At 42.8% G+C, this 17,846-nt stretch overlaps 1 protein-coding gene across 4 annotated transcripts in view; it reads right to left on the reverse strand.

The window, feature by feature from the left end:
- The window catches only part of LOC127645199 (histone deacetylase complex subunit SAP130-like), a 40,671-nt gene that overhangs the window by 21,706 nt on the left and 1,119 nt on the right, over nt 1–17,846 (reverse strand). For 3 of the 4 annotated variants that reach the window (XM_052128736.1, XM_052128738.1, XM_052128739.1), the window contains exon 2: nt 1,319–1,414. The exons of the other annotated variant lie outside the window; for it this stretch is intronic. The gene's annotated coding sequence lies outside the window, so the exon portion shown is untranslated. The remainder of the gene's footprint in view (nt 1–1,318; nt 1,415–17,846) is intronic. 4 annotated transcript variants of the gene reach the window in all.

Raw genomic sequence — 17,846 nt, forward strand, 5'->3', positions numbered from 1 at the left:
TTCTGTAACTGCAGGTCGCCTGGGATTTTCATGCACAACAGTCATTGAGTTTACTCAGAATGGTGCCAAAAATAAAAAACATTAAGTGAGCAGCAGTTTTGTGGACGGAAACGGCTTGTTGATGAGAGAGGTCAATGGAGAATAGCCAGAATGGTTCGAGCTGACAGATTATATAAATCACATGAATAAGTAGGTTGTAAGGCAGGGTGCCAATGTGTTTGCATTCAAAGACAAAGAGCAAATGTATGATTTTTGAGAAAAATCAACAAATTAACTTTCTAGCAATTAGCAACACTTCCTGAGGCACCACACCCCACTGAGCGAAGACTGCAAATTAACACCTCATTGTTGCCCTTCTACATCTGTCCCATTCTCTCCTCTCTCCCCCTCACCCATTCCCCTTCAGCTCAGAATCACCTAAGATCTGTATGTAACAAAAGTCTATATCTGATGTATACAAATAATGTAACTAGTGTAACATGTTTGGAATCATTTAAAATGTCTCCGTGCGTCTGGTATAGTGCTCTTATTCCCAGGTTTGTAAAACTTAATGACAACAAAGTTATAAGGTCTTTGCCAAATGCTTTATAATTCTGGAGGTCTGTCCCCATCCCTGCTTGTATGTTAATGAGGTATGTCCCCAGGACTTCCAAACCTAACCACTCCCAAAATTCCCTTTGTTCATGGTTTGGGTATTTAAGGAGATGTGACACATTGTTCATGGTTCTCTGTAGTCAGACGATCCCACACAGTTTACTGTGTGTAATTTATGTCAGGTGATTGCAATTCGAATTTCTTATGTTTTGATAAAATGTCTAACTTTGACTTATCACTGTCTAATTGGAATTGATGGATTGATTATGGTCAATAAATTGTCAACATTTGATTTTATCCTGACTCTGACATTGTGTTTCCCAAACAGATTAAACGATTCGTATGTTACCGCAAGTCTGCGTCAGATTAGTGACGACTAATATTTGGCATCAATTGAAAGTGTACTTGGTTTGCAAAGACAAAAAGGGAATTTCCGTTTAGAACAGCAAATGCTGCTTGACCAATTTAAATTCGGGTGTCTAACCTCTGTTTTAATTTAATGTTTCTCCATATAAGTGTGCGTGGGGAAACCACGCATGGCCAATCCAAAGCTATTACAAGAGAAGTTATGTTGGTCAACTTACATCTGTAATAATGGCCGTGACCTCTACTGAAGAAAACGTTTAAGTTAAATTCAAGTGTATGCAATTCCATGGGGGCTATACTGAAGTATCTTTGATTGCGTGAACGTGAATGTGACCGATCTCAGGTATATAGCAATTACCTCTGTTTGATGATCCAATACTGGCCGCTTGTGATCGTGAGACCCGCAGTGTAGAGAAAAACACGCGAGGACCTCAAAGCAACATAGTTTCCTAATCTAAATGGATAAAATATAATTAAATGAGTTAAAGGAATAATCAAACATTCGCTCACTTTTAATGATGCTCAGATATCATTAAAACCTTTTTCATTTATGGAGTCAGATGAAATAACGAGGTAATACATAAGAGAAAATGTATTTCATTTAATCATGTTGTGTTGCGTACAAGGAAAGACAGTAACGCGCAGAGACCTTCACCCGTATTATTGGAGACCTCCATTGGACCGATAAACGGGCTTACAAAGTGGTGACCCCGACGTGATAGGTGTACAGGTGTTCCTAATGAACTGCTTGGTGGGTGTATATTCTATACAGGCACTTATTAAGTCTAAATAAACACACAACATGCATCATTTCAGAAGTACACCCAAATGTAAATAGCCATACCATACTGTCAGGATTGGGAGGGTTACTTTTGAAATTAATTACAAATGTAATCCACAGAATACATGCTGTAAAATATAATTTAAAATGTATTCCATTAGATTACTCAAGGTAAGTAACCTATTCTAAATACTTTGGATTATTACTTCAGCACTGGTAGATTTTTTCACTTGTTTTGACTATAAAAAGTACAGTACAGTAAGACAAAATACATATGTTAAAAATAAATTCTCTGAAAAACCTAAATATCTTATGCAGTGTTGTTTCTAAAAAACGATTAATCAAATTGAATTTGTTTTTAAAGATTTTTAGATATTTGTATAGGAAAACAATACAAAAATTATTATCAAAAATAAGATTTTTTTCCCCTAATATCAAAGGTCTTACTATAAAACAATTAATTATGATCCAACGTGAATTTTCTTAAAAATATGATCGTGCCTGGTAACATGCATGTAAAACAGCTAGAAATAGCATTTTAGCCTAGCGTAAAGCTGACAATTTACACAAGACTTATTTCTATTTTTCTGTCTGCTCGTATGAATGTAACACATCATAAGAAAGTGTTTCACCACTTTTCAAATGGACTTTGGATCGCATAATTTATAAGGATAAATGTTTTCCATATGAAAGGACTAAATATTAAATGAAACAAATGACAATAAAATGCAAAGTAATCAAAATACTTTTTGAACGTAACTGTATTCTAATTACCGATGATTTAAATTGTAATCAAAAAACATAAATCCGATTACATGTATTCCGTTACTCCCCAACACTGCATACTGTTCATTTGTTGTACTTGCTATAATTTATTTCCACTTTGCTTCTTCATCAAATAGCAATGTAAAATGTAAATCAAGTAAATCACTGATACAACAGTGTCACCTTGAGTAACAAATAGCATGTATAATATGTATGTGCACACACATATGGAATACTTTTTATTCAGCATTGTTGCACAGGATATCAACATGATATAGTAGTCATTTGTATGAATATTGATGGAGCAACATCATTTGTGTGAAAATAAATAATAACCGAAGGTTGTTTCGATTTAAATCAGTTTTAAAAAAAGGTGGTGAGGGAGCCTTTTATTCCACACATGGGGTGAAAGGCTCCTTCACTTGAGATAAAAGGCCCCAAGGGGGTTTAAATTGATATAGTGATATAGGCCAATAGTTATAGGGCACAATTTGTCAACTAATGTAAATAATTTTGAGACACCAAGATCCTTTTTTTTTTGTTTTTGTAGCAAATTAAGTACATTTTCTGATAATGTCAAACACATTTGCCATTTTATTTATTTAATTATTTATTTATTTATTTTGTTTTTCGAAAGTGCGCCCTCTCGTGACGACTATGACTCTACCAATATTTTGAACACTAGCGCTACGCGATTTTATTATAATCGGATCCTTATCATATTTGGACAAAATGACTGTCAAAAGAACCAAATTATCAAGTGCAAAAGCCAGGAAGTAGCACAAAGACGACAAGCAGAAAAAAAGAAAGCAGTATAAAGGTAAGAATTTAGAAGTTAACGACTGTTCATATCAGCAACTGATGTTTATTTTCTACTTTGAAATAGCTTATTTAGAACCTCTTAACTGGCACAAACACTGTGGGACATTTTTTGCTTGTTTTATTTAAGTTTAGTGCAGTGTATTTTCTTTCAAATAAACTATATTCATGCTTCTATAAATGTTTTTTAATTTCAGTTGTGCTGCTGGTTGCTTTCACTTCACCAAAAACTCCACGACAATGATTAGGATGTAGTCTACATACATGCCAAGCACCCTCAAACGCACCTTAGAGCAGGGTTTCCCAAACTTTTTTCTGCCACAGCACACTTTTTACAATTAAACAAATCCCATGGCACATTTCTATCCCACCGTCCCACATACACATTTATCCATTTCAATTGAATAAATCACTTCCATCTAATTGAATTGCCTAATCTTTAACTAAATACAATGTATAACATTTACATTTATTCATTTGGCAGACGCTTTTATCCAAAGCGACTTACAAAAGAGGAAAACATAAGCGAATCATCTTAAGGAGACATTTGTACAAAAAGTGAAATACTACAAAAGTTTTACTAGCATCAGAATAGCATTCAAAACAGATTTAAGTGCAACAAGAATTATTATTTTTTTTTTTTAAGTGACTGGTTAAGTGCTCTTGGAAAAGTTTTTCCGTTTTCTGAATACAGAGAGTGAGTCAGCTTCATGGATGGAGTTGGGAAGGTCTTCCACCAACGTGGTATGATGAAACTGAGTCCGGGAAAGTGTTTTGGTGCCTCTTTGTGTTGGTAAAACAAGGCAACGTTCCTTAGCTGACCGCAGCCTTCTGGCAGGAGTGTAGATCTGCATAAATGATATTAGGTATGCTGGAGCAGACCCAGTAACTTTGTATGCCAGCATCAGAGCCTTCAATTTAATACGTGCATCAACCAGCAGCCAGTGGAGAGAGACAAAGAGTGGTGTAACATGCGCTCTCTTTGGTTCATTAAAGACCAGACGTGCTGCTGCATTCTGGATCATTTGCAGAGGTCTAATTGCACATGCAGGAAGGCCTGCAATGAGAGCGTTACAGTAGTCCAGTCTAGTGACTGAACAAGTAGTTGTGTGGCATTTTCAGAGAGGAAAGGTCTTATTTTCCTGATATTGTAGAGTGTAAATCTACATGATCTTGCAGTCTTTGAGATGTGGTCTGTGAAATTTAGCTTGTTATCGATGGTTACCCCTAGATTTCTGACCGTTTTGGAAGGCTATACTGTAGTTGAACCCAACACAAGGAGTTTGGTCTTGGCTGGGTTGAGTTGCAGGTGGTGTTCCTTCATCCATGCCGAGATGTCTGCCAGACAGGCAGTGATTCGAGTAGTCACTGTGGTGTTGTTGGGCTGAAAAGACAAGTAGAGTTGTGTGTCGTCAGCGTAGCAGTAGTAAGAGAAACCATGTGACTGAATGACGGGTCCCAGTGATGTTGTGTATATGGAGAAGAGAAGTGGCCCAAGCACTGATCCCTGAGGTACCCCAGTAAGTAACTGATGTGGCTTGGAGACCTCACCTCTCCAGGCTACCTTGAAGGACCTATCTGAGAGATAGGAGGTCAACCAGTGCAGCACAGTTCCTCTGATGCCCAGAGCAGAGAGGGTGGAGAGAAGGATCTGATAGTTGACTGTGTCAACCATCAGCAGAATCAAAATGGATAAATCTTACAAAATGCAAGTTTTATTAATCACATTTTCTTCAAGACTATTCAATTAAATTAGATGTAATTTTTTTATTCAATTGAAATGGATAAATCTTAAATATAGGCTAAAAAATGTTTGTGTACATTGTATCTGGAAAGTATTCACAGCGCTTCACTTTTTCCACATTTTGTTATGTTACAGCCTTATTCCAAAATTGATTAAATTCATTATGTTCCTCACAATTCTACAAACAATACCCCATAATGGCAATGTGAAAGAAGTTTGTTTGAAATCTTTGCAAATTTATTCAAAATAAAAATTAAACAAATCAAATCAAATGTACATAAGTATTCACAGCCTTTGCCATGACACTTAAAATTGAGATCAGGTGCATCCTGTTTCCACTGATCATCCTGTTTCCACTTGAGATGTTTCTACAACTTGATTGGAGTCCACCGGTGGTAAATTCAGTTGATTGGACATGATTTGGAAAGAAACACACCTGTCTATATAAGGTCCCACAGTTAACGGAGCATGTCAGTGCACAAACCAAGCCATGAAGTCCAAGGAATTGTCTGTAGACCTCCGAGACAGGATTGTATCGAGGCACAGATCTGGGAAAGGGTACAGAAAATGTTTGAAGGTCCCAATGAGCACAGTGGCCTCCATCATCCGTAAATGGAAGTTTGGAACCACCAGAACTCTTCCTAGAGCGGACCGCCCAGCCAAACTGAGAGATCGGGGGAGAAGGGCCTTAGTCAGGGAGGTGACCAAGAACCAGATGGTTACTCTGACAGAGCTCCAGCGTTTCTCTGTGGAGAGAGGAGAAACTTCCAGAAGAACAACCATCTCTGCAGCACTCCACCAATCAGGCCTTTATGGTAGAGTGGCCAGAGGGAAGCCACTCCTCAGTAAAAGGCACATGATAGCCCACCTGGAGTTTGCCAAAAGGCACCTGAAGGACTCTCAGACCATGAGAAACAAAATTCTCTGGTCTGATGAAACCTTTGGCCTGAATGGCAAGCATCATGTCTGGAGGAAACCAGGCACCGCTCATCACCTGGCCAATACCATCCCTACAGTGAAGCATGGTGGTGGCAGCATCATGCTGTGGGGATGTTTTTCAGTGGCAGGAACTGGGAGACTAGTCAGGATTGAGGGAAAGATGAATGTAGCAATGTACAGTGACATCTTTGATGAAAACCTGCTCCAGAGCGCTCTGGACCTCAGACTGGGGTGAAGGTTCATCTTCCAACAGGACAATGACCCTAAGCACACAGCCAAGATAACAACGGAGTGGCAACGGGACAACTCTGTGAATGTCCTAGAGTGGCCCAGCCAGAGCCCAGACATGATCCTGATTGAACATCTCTGGAGAGATCTGAAAATGGCTGTGCACCAACGCTCTCCATCCAACCTGATGGAGCTTGAGAGGTCCTGCAAAGAAGAATGGGAGAAACTGCCCAAAAATATGTGTGACAAGCTTGTAGCATCATACACAATAAGACTTGAGGCTATAATTGGTGCCAAAGGTGCTTCAGCAAAGTATTGAGCAAAGGCTGTGAATACTTATGTACATGTGTTTTTTTTTTTAATAAATTTGCAAAGATTTCAAACAAACTTCTTTCACGTTGTCATAATGGGGTATTGTTTGTAGAATTTGTAGGAAAATAATACATTTAATCAATTTTGGAATAAGGCTGTAACATAACAAAATGTGGAAAAAGTGAAACACTGTGAATACTTTCCGGATGCACTGTACCATCGTTGATAGTTTTCTGTCCATTTTAGTTGTGTGTAACCATATATTTTATGGGTTACAATATGAAAAAGTACCACTTTCTTAAAAATCAACCTATATGTTTATCTGACTGTCCAAGAGAATTGGCAATTTCTCTCCAAGTCTTCTCTTTCTCCACCCAGTTGTGGTACAGTTCAGAGGAAACATCAAATGGAAAAAAAACTAGAACACCTGCCAATGTTCCACTAACTTTCTTGATTGCGCAGCCATATTAGTGGATGTTCTGTTGCAGGTACATCATGACTCCTCCCACTGAAACTTCCAGTGACTGTTTCTTGATCTCTCTCATTGGCTGTAGGTCAACGCTACAGTTGTATTCGGTCAAAGCATATTTCACATTGCACGATTTTGAATCGCAGACAGGTCCAGATATTTAACATTCTAGATATCTCGCTTAACATTCTCTAGAAGGACAGTGAACACCCCTCCCCCCTTCGTGCAAGTTATACATGAAAAAATAAATAAAAAATCTTATAACTTCCCAGAGGAAAGACAGAAATACTACAGGTGAGATTATTAAAATATGATCAATTATATAAATACAGTAATCAATTTTAGAGGATAGAGGGACTTACTACTTAATCACTAAAATAAAAATAAAAAACCTACAGTCTTTAAAATTAGGAAATATAATTTTGGTGAATTTAGTAATTTTTTTTATATAAAATAATTGATTACTGTACTTATATAATTGATGATACTGTAATAAGTTTGTCTATCCTATAGGAAGTTACTACAACCTTTAGAATGAGAAAATATCATTTTGGTGAATTTTAGTGGGGTTTTTTTCTAAAATAATTGATTACTGTACTTATATAATGTATGATACTGTAATAATTTTACCTGTAGTAAGTTCATATATCCTCTGGGAAGTTACCACAGCCTTATAATATCACCTGTAGTATGTCTGACTGTCTGTCCTCTGGGGAGTTATAAGAACATTCGGAATGTGAAAATGTATTTTACAGTTTGTTTTTTCATGTATAGCTTGCACGTAAATTGAATGAATGAGTGAACATCTCCTATGATTTAGCGTAGTGAGTGGAGTTTTCAGACGGTCCCTTACATCTGCGAAACCAACGAATGTCGAACGTCAAACTAAATTTACCTCGCCCACAGATTTTGCTGAGTGCATAATGTCAGTTGCTGCTCATGTAACTCCTGTAAAGGATGAACCTCTTGCAAAGTTTAAATCGCACAAGGAAAATGGTTGACAAATAAGTCTCAGTTCCCTATCGAGAGGTCTCTCCTATTGCGTAAGTAGCTTACGCTATGGGAAAACTCCGTTTCTCGAGAAATATTGAAGTCTTTATGTAAAACGCATTGCAGCTGCACAGCAGACAGCAATGAGCGAGGCAGCTCGGTTGCCAGTCCATTTCAACACAGGCGGACCAGCACCCCTCCAACAGAGCGGTGGGTCTCGTCTCATTCGGCGCGTCAGGGGACGACGGTGAAAAGGATGACAGCCTTTCCATTGACGCTGCATCCGACGACTGGCCGGGCTCGGCCTTCGCCAGAGCACGTGGACTTCAGTGACGTCACGCCGGGCCAGTCCCCACGTGCTTCACCACTACCCGAGAACTCCCCGCCGCCAGTCCATTTCAACGCAGGCGGACCAGCACCCCTCCTACAGAGCGGTGGGTCTCATCTCGTTCGGCGCGTCAGGGGACGACGGTGAAAAGGATGACAGCCTTTCCATTGACGCTGCATCCGACGACTGGCCGGGCTCAGCCTTCGACCACGCGGCGTCGACATTAGCGGACACGAGCACGGGCACCAGCATGGACTCAGAGTTCACTGAACGCTTCACTGAAGCTCGGAAGGATTCGCAGGCTATGCGTCACTTCCTGCCCAAGCGCTCCAGCTCGTCACAGAGCCGCCAGAGACCGCCTCAGCAGCAGCAGCAAGCCAGGGCGGCGCCTCCCGTCTCCAAAACGTGTAAAACATTACCCAGTCCCCTTACAGGCGGCTGGAAATGTCTGTACAGCAGTCAATGGGCCAGTCACAGAACTCGCTCACCTGCAATCAAATGCCGTTTTAACGGCAACACACAGAAATCACATTTTCTGCCTGTGTCACTAAGGGGTCACGTGTCCACACTAAAGTGCGCATTCCCACATATCAATACTGTCCAAACAGTGCCGAATACTTCCCCAGCTCAGCTGGACGCTCCATAAATGTAGATCGTGTGCCTATTGTCATGTATGCACCACTACACACAAGCACTGTTCCCACAGTTATAAACACTTCCCCAGTAAAAGCGGGAAATACTATAAAAGTAGCGCGCGTGCCTGCTGCCATGCATGCACCCCTACACACAAACACTGTATGCATAGCCAAAAAAACCCCGCCGCGAGCAGAAGACTTTATGAAAGTGGCGCGCGTGCCTACTACAGTATATGCACCCCCACCCATAAGCGCTGCCCATACAGTTTCAAACAGTTCTCTGTCTCATGCTGCAAACATCACAGATGTGATGCGCGAGACAAGAGACTCCCCGCTAAGAGCGGGAAGCTTTATGAATGTGGCGCGCGTGCCTATTACAATGTATGCACCCCCACCTGAAAACTCTGTCCATACAGTTTCAAGCATTTCTCCGACTCATGCTGCAAGCATTTCGGAGATAGCGTGCGTGCCTGTACTCTCACACGCACCCCTGCACTCGGCACTCAACACGGCTGCTCAGCGCGCACCTGCGCCTCTGAGAGCTGTAAACTCAGTGTTAGCACAAGTCAATTTGCCGGTGGGGCCCATACGTCACTGCGACACGCCCCCAGCCAGCATTCAGCCCATATCTGTGCGAGCAGAAGCCTGGGAAAAAATCTCTGACATGCCGAAATGGGTTTTGAACATAATAAAACACGGATACTCACTTCAATTCGCTCGCAGACCACCCCGCTTTTCAGCGGTGGTCGAGACGAAAGTGAGGAAAGATGTGTCACATGTTCTACGCACCGAGGTGCTCAAACTGATAGAGAAGGGCGCATAGAATCTGGTCCTCCCTCTATGAGCGGAGGCGGGTTTTTACAGCCGCTATTTTCTCGTCCCGAAAAAGGACGGTGGCCTCCACCCCATCCTAGATCTCAGACATCTGAACAAAGCTTTAATGATTCGCTCGTTCAGAATGTTAACAACCAAACATATCCTCGCGCAAGTTCGCCCCGGGGATTGGTTTCTATCAGTGGATTTGAAAGATGCTTACTTTCACATTACGGTAGCGCCTCATCACAGGCCTTTTCTGAGATTCGCTTTCGAGGGACAGTCATACCAGTACACAGTACTACCATTCGGCCAATCATTGGCCCCCCGTACATTTACGAAATGTATGAACGCGGCACTTTCCCCCCTGAGACAGCGGGGAGTGCGAATACTGAATTACCTCGACGATTGGCTAATCATAGCACAATCAGAGGGTCAATTAACGACGCACAAATCTTGGATTATCAGCCATCTAGAATGCCTGGGTCTGAGAATCAATTTTGCAAAGAGCGTGCTATCCCCCAGCCAGAATATCTCTTTTCTGGGAATAGTGCTAGACTCAGTGCAGATGACAGCGCTCCTCTTATCAGAGCGCGCGCTCTCTATTCGACGCCTTGCAACATCATTCAGAACGGGCGCACGCGCCCCCGTCAAACGATTTCAAAGAATGCTCGGTCTCATGGCCTCGGCATCAGCTGTACTCCAGCTAGGATTGTTGCACATGCGTCCTCTCCAGCGCTGGCTCAAGAGCCGTGTCCCCACTCATATGTGGCGCTCGGGCCACTTTTTGATCAGAGCGAATCACGGCTGTATAAAAGCCCTGACGCCCTGGAAAGCCGTCAACTGGTATCAAACCGGCGTGAGTCTAGGCATGAATACGCGGAGAAAAATTATCACGACAGCTTTTGGTCAAACCCGGAAAGCGCCTACATATAAACTGTCTGGAAATGAAAGCGGTCGCCTTGGCTCTCAGAGCCCTGCTTCCGTACCTGAAAAACGAACACGTCCTGGTCCGAACGGACAACATGACGGTAGTTTCATATATAAATCGCCAGGGTGGACTCAGGTCGAGCTCCCTGCACTCTATGGCCAGGGAGCTCATCTTATGGTCACAGCACCACCTGCGCTCGCTGAGAGCAGCGCATGTGCCAGGCGCCCTGAAACAGGGAGCGGACATGCTGTCCAGAGACAAGGTTCTCCCAGGAGAATGGTCTCTCCACCCCTGACGGTTCAGTGGTTATGGCAAACCTTTGGCGAGGCAGAGGTCGACCTCTTCGCCTCCAGGGAAAATGCGACTGCCCCCTTTTCTTCTCAAAGAGCACGGACGCTTCGCCCAAGTCTGGCCGAGCCACCCCTTGTATGCTTTTCCCCCGATCGCGATGCTACCTCAGGTCATCAGTCGGATCAGGGAAGTGAAATGTGCAGTGCTCCTGGTAGCCCCACTCTGGAAAAACCAGACGTGGTTTCCAGAACTGATGCAGATGATGCAATCTGCCCCATGGCCGATTCCGTTGAGGCTAGACCTCCTCAGGCAGGCCAATGGGATGATTCTTCATCCCCGCCCCGATCTGTGGGCCCTCCATGCATGGCCCCTCAACGGGTTCCTGAGAACCTCCCCAGTGGAGTTTTGAGAACCATCACTGAGGCGCGAGCGCCCTCTACGAGGCGCTTGTATGCCCAAAAGTGGAAAGTGTTCAGTGACTGGTGTGATACCAAGAGCTTGAACCCCAAAACGTGCGAGATACAAAGTGTCCTTTTTTGCAAGAGCTGCTGGAGGCGGGCCGCACACCCTCCACGCTCAAAGTCTATGTGGCTGCCATAGCGGCGTCACACAATCCTGATAAAGGACGTTCATTAGGGAAAAACGACCTAATCATTCGTTTCCTAAGAGGCGCTAGGAGAATGAACCCTCCTCGCCCCCTCTCGGTGCCAATCTGGGACCTGGCCACGGTCCTGGACGCAATCAAGAGTGCCCCGTTCGAACCTCTCCGAACCGTGCACCTTAAACAGCTCTCGCTCAAAACTGCGCTCTTGCTGGCGCTCGCCTCAGTCAAGAGAGTGGGCGACCTGCACGCGCTGTCATCAAGCGCTGCTTGCCTGTAATTTGGACCTAACGACTGCAGAGTTGTCCTTAGGCCAAAGCACGGGTATATTCCTAAAGTGCTCTCCACACCCTTCAGAGTACAGGTGATATCTCTGGCAGCGCTATCGTCCCCAGCAGACAAAAGCGACGCTAATTTACTCTGCCCGGTCAGGGCGCTAAGAGTATATTTGGAACGTTCTGCCCTGTTCAGACAGACGGAACAATTATTCGTATGCTTTGGCGGCCGCACTAAAGGTCTCGCAGTTTCAAAGCAAAGAATATTGCGCTGGATAGTGGATGCTATAGTGCTGGCTTATGAAGCCAAGGGCCTTCAATGCCCCTTAGGCGTCAGAGCTCACTCTACGAGGAGCATGGCCTCCTCGTGGGCGTGGTCGAGTGGGATACCCATTGAAGATATTTGTGCAGCGGCAGGCTGGGCCTCACCTTCGACATTTATCAGGTTTTATAACCTACAGGTCCCCTCATTGCATTCCAACATTCTATCAGCCTGACTATAGAATGGACTGGAGTATGTATATGCTGAGCATTATCTCCTCCCTTATAGGTCCATCTCTGACTGACTTAGAGGATTTTTTATGCATATCAGTACATAAAAAACTCAGTACATAAGATATGTGCTTGTGTTTGTACTATGAGCACCCCACCATGGACCACCTTGGAAGGCACTCTATACTATCCCATTATGTAGCTCGCCGTTGGCCGGCTCGTGGAATAATCACTTTGCTTTAAGGCTCAGGCATCTGCCTCTGGCTTTATAGAGCGAAGTCAGCACGCACGGCGTTTTGCATGGTATTCCCATAGCGTAAGCTACTTACGCAATAGGAGAGACCTCTCGATAGGGAACGACTCGGTTACTAACGTAACCTCGGTTCCCTGAGAGGAGGGAACGAGTATTGCGTGAGAGGAGGGAACGAGTATTGCGTAAGCTGCCGTGCTAGTGCTTGGTCAGTTCGCTTCAGTCGACTGAACCTAAAGAACTCTCATGACGGCGCGCCTAATATATAGCCTTAGCCACGCTAATCTTGGCGGGCTCTGAGCGCGCGCTCATTGGTCGCGCGTTCAGAGTCGCCCCGTCATTGGTTCGAGCAAGTTGCCGCAGCACAGCCAATGACCGAGCTGCCTCGCTCATTGCTGTCTGCTGTGCAGCTGCAATGCGTTTTACATCAAGACTTCAATATTTCTCGAGAAACGGAGTTTTCCCATAGCGTAAGCTACTTACGCATTACTCGTTCCCTCCTCTCAGGGAACCGAGGTTACGTTAGTAACCGAGTCGTCCGGAGCCCTGATTTATTTAGTGGAATTTTATAATTTTCCACGCACACCTGTCAATCTTTCATGGCACAGTGGTTGGGAAACACTGCCTTGGACCACCATCAATTGCAGACCAGGAAAAACTCCTGCCCGCGGGTCGATTTATCATGAATGTTTATTATTAGATCTTTTATTTATCTGGCTTTGGGACCTACCGCACATCCACAAGCATTTAATATGCTCAGGGTTGCCAGATAATAGACGCAATCAGAGATTTAGACATGCACAAATAGGAAATTCGAAAAACAACAACACTTAACGCTCAATAGTGCAATGCGTGTGAGGCTGCGTGTAATGTCTATTGTCAAGTCTGCGAGAAAACATTTTCAGTGATGAACTTTAGTAAAATCCCAATAGCATCATTCAATTTCACACACGGAGGGGACACGCAAGCGAAACAAGTGAGAGAGGAAAATGTTTGTTCTTTTGTGTTATTTGTAAAATGCTGAAGTCCCTCACACCTGTATGTGAATATTATTCTGGCAGTAATAATTTATCAGTGCCATGCAGCCTTTTTTATTCAGTTATGTGCTGAATGCCAAACAAACCATTGACAAGACCCACGTCATGACACATGAGCCTGTAAACGGGTTGATAATGTTCTGAGAATAAAACAAATGTGTCCACTTTGCGGCCAACATTAAAATAAGCTTTTAAAATCTATAATTTCCGAATATGTTATTTTACTATTAAAACAGACGCCTGATGTAGTGTGTTAAATTGAATACTAAATTACCACTGCATTGAAGTATGGTAAAATAAACAATTAATACTTTTATTCAGCCTTTATTCAGTTTTACTAACACATAAAAGTAGCAGCAAAACTTCAAGCGATCACAGAATGGTCCCATCAGTCTGTACACTTCAGACAATTGTGCATCATTCATTGAGTGCACTAGTACTTCTGTTCTTAAAAGACACAACTATGTAAAACGATTTAACTTCACTCTTCCAGGATACTTAACGCCTAATGTGGCCCCTGTACCAAAACAATTGCACACCTCTGATCAGTTGAATATTAATACTGTAAATTGGCAAGCAGATTTCCTTGAATCCCAGCAAACACACAAAAATCCTTGCATTTTGTGAACACAAAATGCTGCATCAATGTAGGCTTATGTCCTAATCTGGAGGCGCAGCCTTTTGCGGTCATTTTCAGCGACCGATCATGTGAAGAAAAAAACTCGAAGCAATAAATGTTTTGTACATGAAAAATTGTTCTTTACCTTGTTTTAGTAGCATTTAAACATGATTTAATCTATTAAAAATGTGTAATTATGATCATTACATCTCCACACACCAACCGAGCCTGAACACCGGTCCTAGGTGTGGGCACAACTCAAAAAAACTGGATGGGGTACAGGGGGTGGTCACTAAAGGCCAGAGGAATGCGTTTAAGGGTTAAACAAAAGAGCGTTTTCACAAACGCAAGGGAAATCACATAGGCTGCACTGATATCAGGTGATGCTCGTAAATTATGTACAATCCAATCCAGTCGTTTCGTTGGCATAAGATGCCATTTTCCAGCTTGTGCAGGTGTATAGGCGGATCTTTTGTGACGTCATTGTTTATGTTTGTCGCGCTGCATCATGGGAATCGTGTGGCAGGAAACACCGCTAGATACCTGTAATTTGATTGTTTTGCACGTTTGGAGAAGAATTTAGAGAAGAGGATGGTTCACTCTTGCTGTGTGGTCGATTGTATGGCTCGTTGGGGTCCTGATAAAAAGTTTTTTCGAATTCCCTCCGAAAAGGATCGCGAAAAACGAAAGAAATGGTTGTGTGCAATTACATTCTGTAGCTGTGCTTTGATACCTGCAAGCCTCACTAGTACATGCAGCTTTTGTAAGTCCTATCCTGACAGCTGCTTCTACTTTAAACATTAAAGCTGCTACATGACTGCATGTTTCTTCAAGACTGGATTTGAAAGAAGGAGAAATGTGTAAGCTGTGATATACAATTTTTCACCATAGTACAGACGCCATTGAAAGTCTCACACTGAACACAATTGAATTGGTACAACAGTCACTACATTTTCAATAAATAAATAAGAACACTGATCAATGAAGACTTACCCGGCTTTGGAGTGGGGGTTCAATCTTCAGCTGGCTGGCAGGAGCCGCCACTGGCAGGTCACGTGACCTGTCAGTGGATGGCTGGTAGCTGCCAGTCTGAGCCTGGCATGTCACGTGACCTGTCAGTGGCTGGCTAGTTGTCTGGCAGTCTGCCTTTGGCAAGTTTCAGAAACCATTGATTTTTTACAGTGTTTGTGTTTTGTGTTCCTCCCTTTCTAGCTCATTTATTATGCATCTGTTGATATGATTATGTTCTTTAGTATGATTGATGTTTTGGGGACTGTTATCCCAATATAACCAGTCAAATGGCCGTGATCAGACTGGCAGCTTACAGACGCTTGCTGGACGCTCATCCAGTCAGTCGCGGCTGATCAGCGAGTATAACGCGTTGCCTGACACTCTCACTGCAAGGAAATAAATTGTTTTCTTATTATGAATATAATGTCATGCATCTATTCTTTAGTATGATTGATGTTTTGGGGACTGTAATACCAATTAAACCAGTCAAATGGCCGTGATCAGACTGGTAGTTTACAGACGCTTGCTGGACGCTCATCCAGTCAGTCGCGGCTGATCAGCGAGTATAACGCGTTGCCTGACACTCTCGCTGCAAGGAAATAAATTGTTTTCTTATTATGAACATAATATGCATTTATTTATTTGTATGATTGATGTTTTAGAGAATTTTATCCCAATTAAAGCAATCAAATGGCCCTGATCATGACTGGTTGCTTACTGTTACTGTTGCCTGCCTCTCATTCTAAGGATATAAACCTAATTTGCGGATACTGCCATTAGTTGTGACGTTGTGTTTAATCCTTGTGAAAAAGTTGTGTAATAATGTAGATGCAGAGTAGCCTATAAAAACGTGAATTAATCCCATTAACATGACTATTTGTCGTTGCTTTGACCATTTTCTGACACCAGGACAAAATACAGCGATGCTTTAAAATAATTCAATAAAAGAAAGCTTTTTAATAATTCAATAAAAGAATGCCAACTTTAACGGTAAAATCACTTAGCACAGTATCAGTATTTTTGAAGTGGCAACATACAAGGCTACAATTAAGACGAAACTTAGCCTACCTCCCACTTCGTAAGATCCCATTTTTATTGCCCTGGGTAGTTTATTCGAAACTGTCAAATTCTGATATAGTTTACAATTGTTTACGTAGCATACGTCAATTATAGGCTAAATTCTTTTAATCCCGTTTACTGAAGTGGCAACATGCCATACACCTTACAATTCTTTCTTTCGTCATAAGATACCACCGTTTAGTGGGGTCGGGTGGGTAGGCGATTCAAACAGTCAGATCCCAGCACACACGTGACGTTACAAACAAGTTTATCTAAATATTTAGTTAAATTCATTATTAAAATATATATATATGTATGTAGTTCACAATATAGTTATTGAATATAATTATATAATTAGTGAAAGTGTTTAACCATTAGGGAACAATAGAGAAAGATTCACTCACTGTTAGGCCTACTCTGTGAATAGATGGATACAGCGTCCAGCAAGCGTCTGTAAGCTGCCAGTCTGATCACGGCCATTTGACTGGTTATATTGGTATTACAGTCCCCAAAACATCAATTATACAAAAGAATAGATGCATGACATTATATTCATAATAAGAAAACAATTTATTTCCTTGCAGCGAGAGTGTCAGGCAACGCGTTATACTCGCTGATCAGCCGCGACTGACTGGATGAGCGTCCAGCAAGCGTCTGTAAGCTGCCAGTCTGATCACGGCCATTTGACTGGTTATATTGGGATAACAGTCCCCAAAACATCAATCATACTAAAGAACATAATCATATCAACAGATGCATAATAAATGAGCTAGAAAGGGAGGAACACAAAACACAAAAACTGTCAAAAATCAATGGTTTCTGAAACTTGCCAAAGGCAGACTGCCAGACAACTAGCCAGCCACTGACAGGTCACGTGACATGCCAGGCTCAGACTGGCAGCTGCCAGCCAGCCACTGACAGGTCACGTGACATGCCAGGCTCAGACTGGCAGCTGCCAGCCAGCCACTGGCAGGTCACGTGACATGCCAGGCTCAGACTGGCAGCTGCCAGCCAGCCACTGGCAGGTCACGTGACCTGCCAGTGGCGGCTCCTGCCAGCCAGCTGAAGATTGAACCCCTGCTGCGGCTTTGCAGTCGCAGTGAGCAGTGATTATTTCGCCGTTCTCTTTGGCGATCACCCACGGGAGATGCGAATCACGCTGTGACTCTGCTTGGCCAGGTCGAACCTCTGCTTTTAGCACGATCACTGCTTTCTGTTTGGCAGAAAAGATCGGCCCAACTTTTCGAGAAACAAAATAATCATAGGCCTCCAGACTTTTGAAAGCCTTTAATCTTTCATGAGTGAAGGGTCCAGGGGTTTCCTCCATAAATGTCTCCCCAGCAGATTGGTGGCCAAAACACGGGCGAGTCGGACCAACGTTTTTTGTCATCCCAGATCTCATATGGGCTTTGAATAACATCGATTTTGTCACCAATACAAATTTTGAGCTTCTCTCCAAACCTCCTCCGGTCTTCAGATGTTAAAGTGCTTATATAT

Source organism: Xyrauchen texanus, chromosome 6 (genome assembly GCF_025860055.1).
Source record: "Xyrauchen texanus isolate HMW12.3.18 chromosome 6, RBS_HiC_50CHRs, whole genome shotgun sequence".
Classification (NCBI taxonomy): Eukaryota; Metazoa; Chordata; class Actinopteri; order Cypriniformes; family Catostomidae; genus Xyrauchen; species Xyrauchen texanus.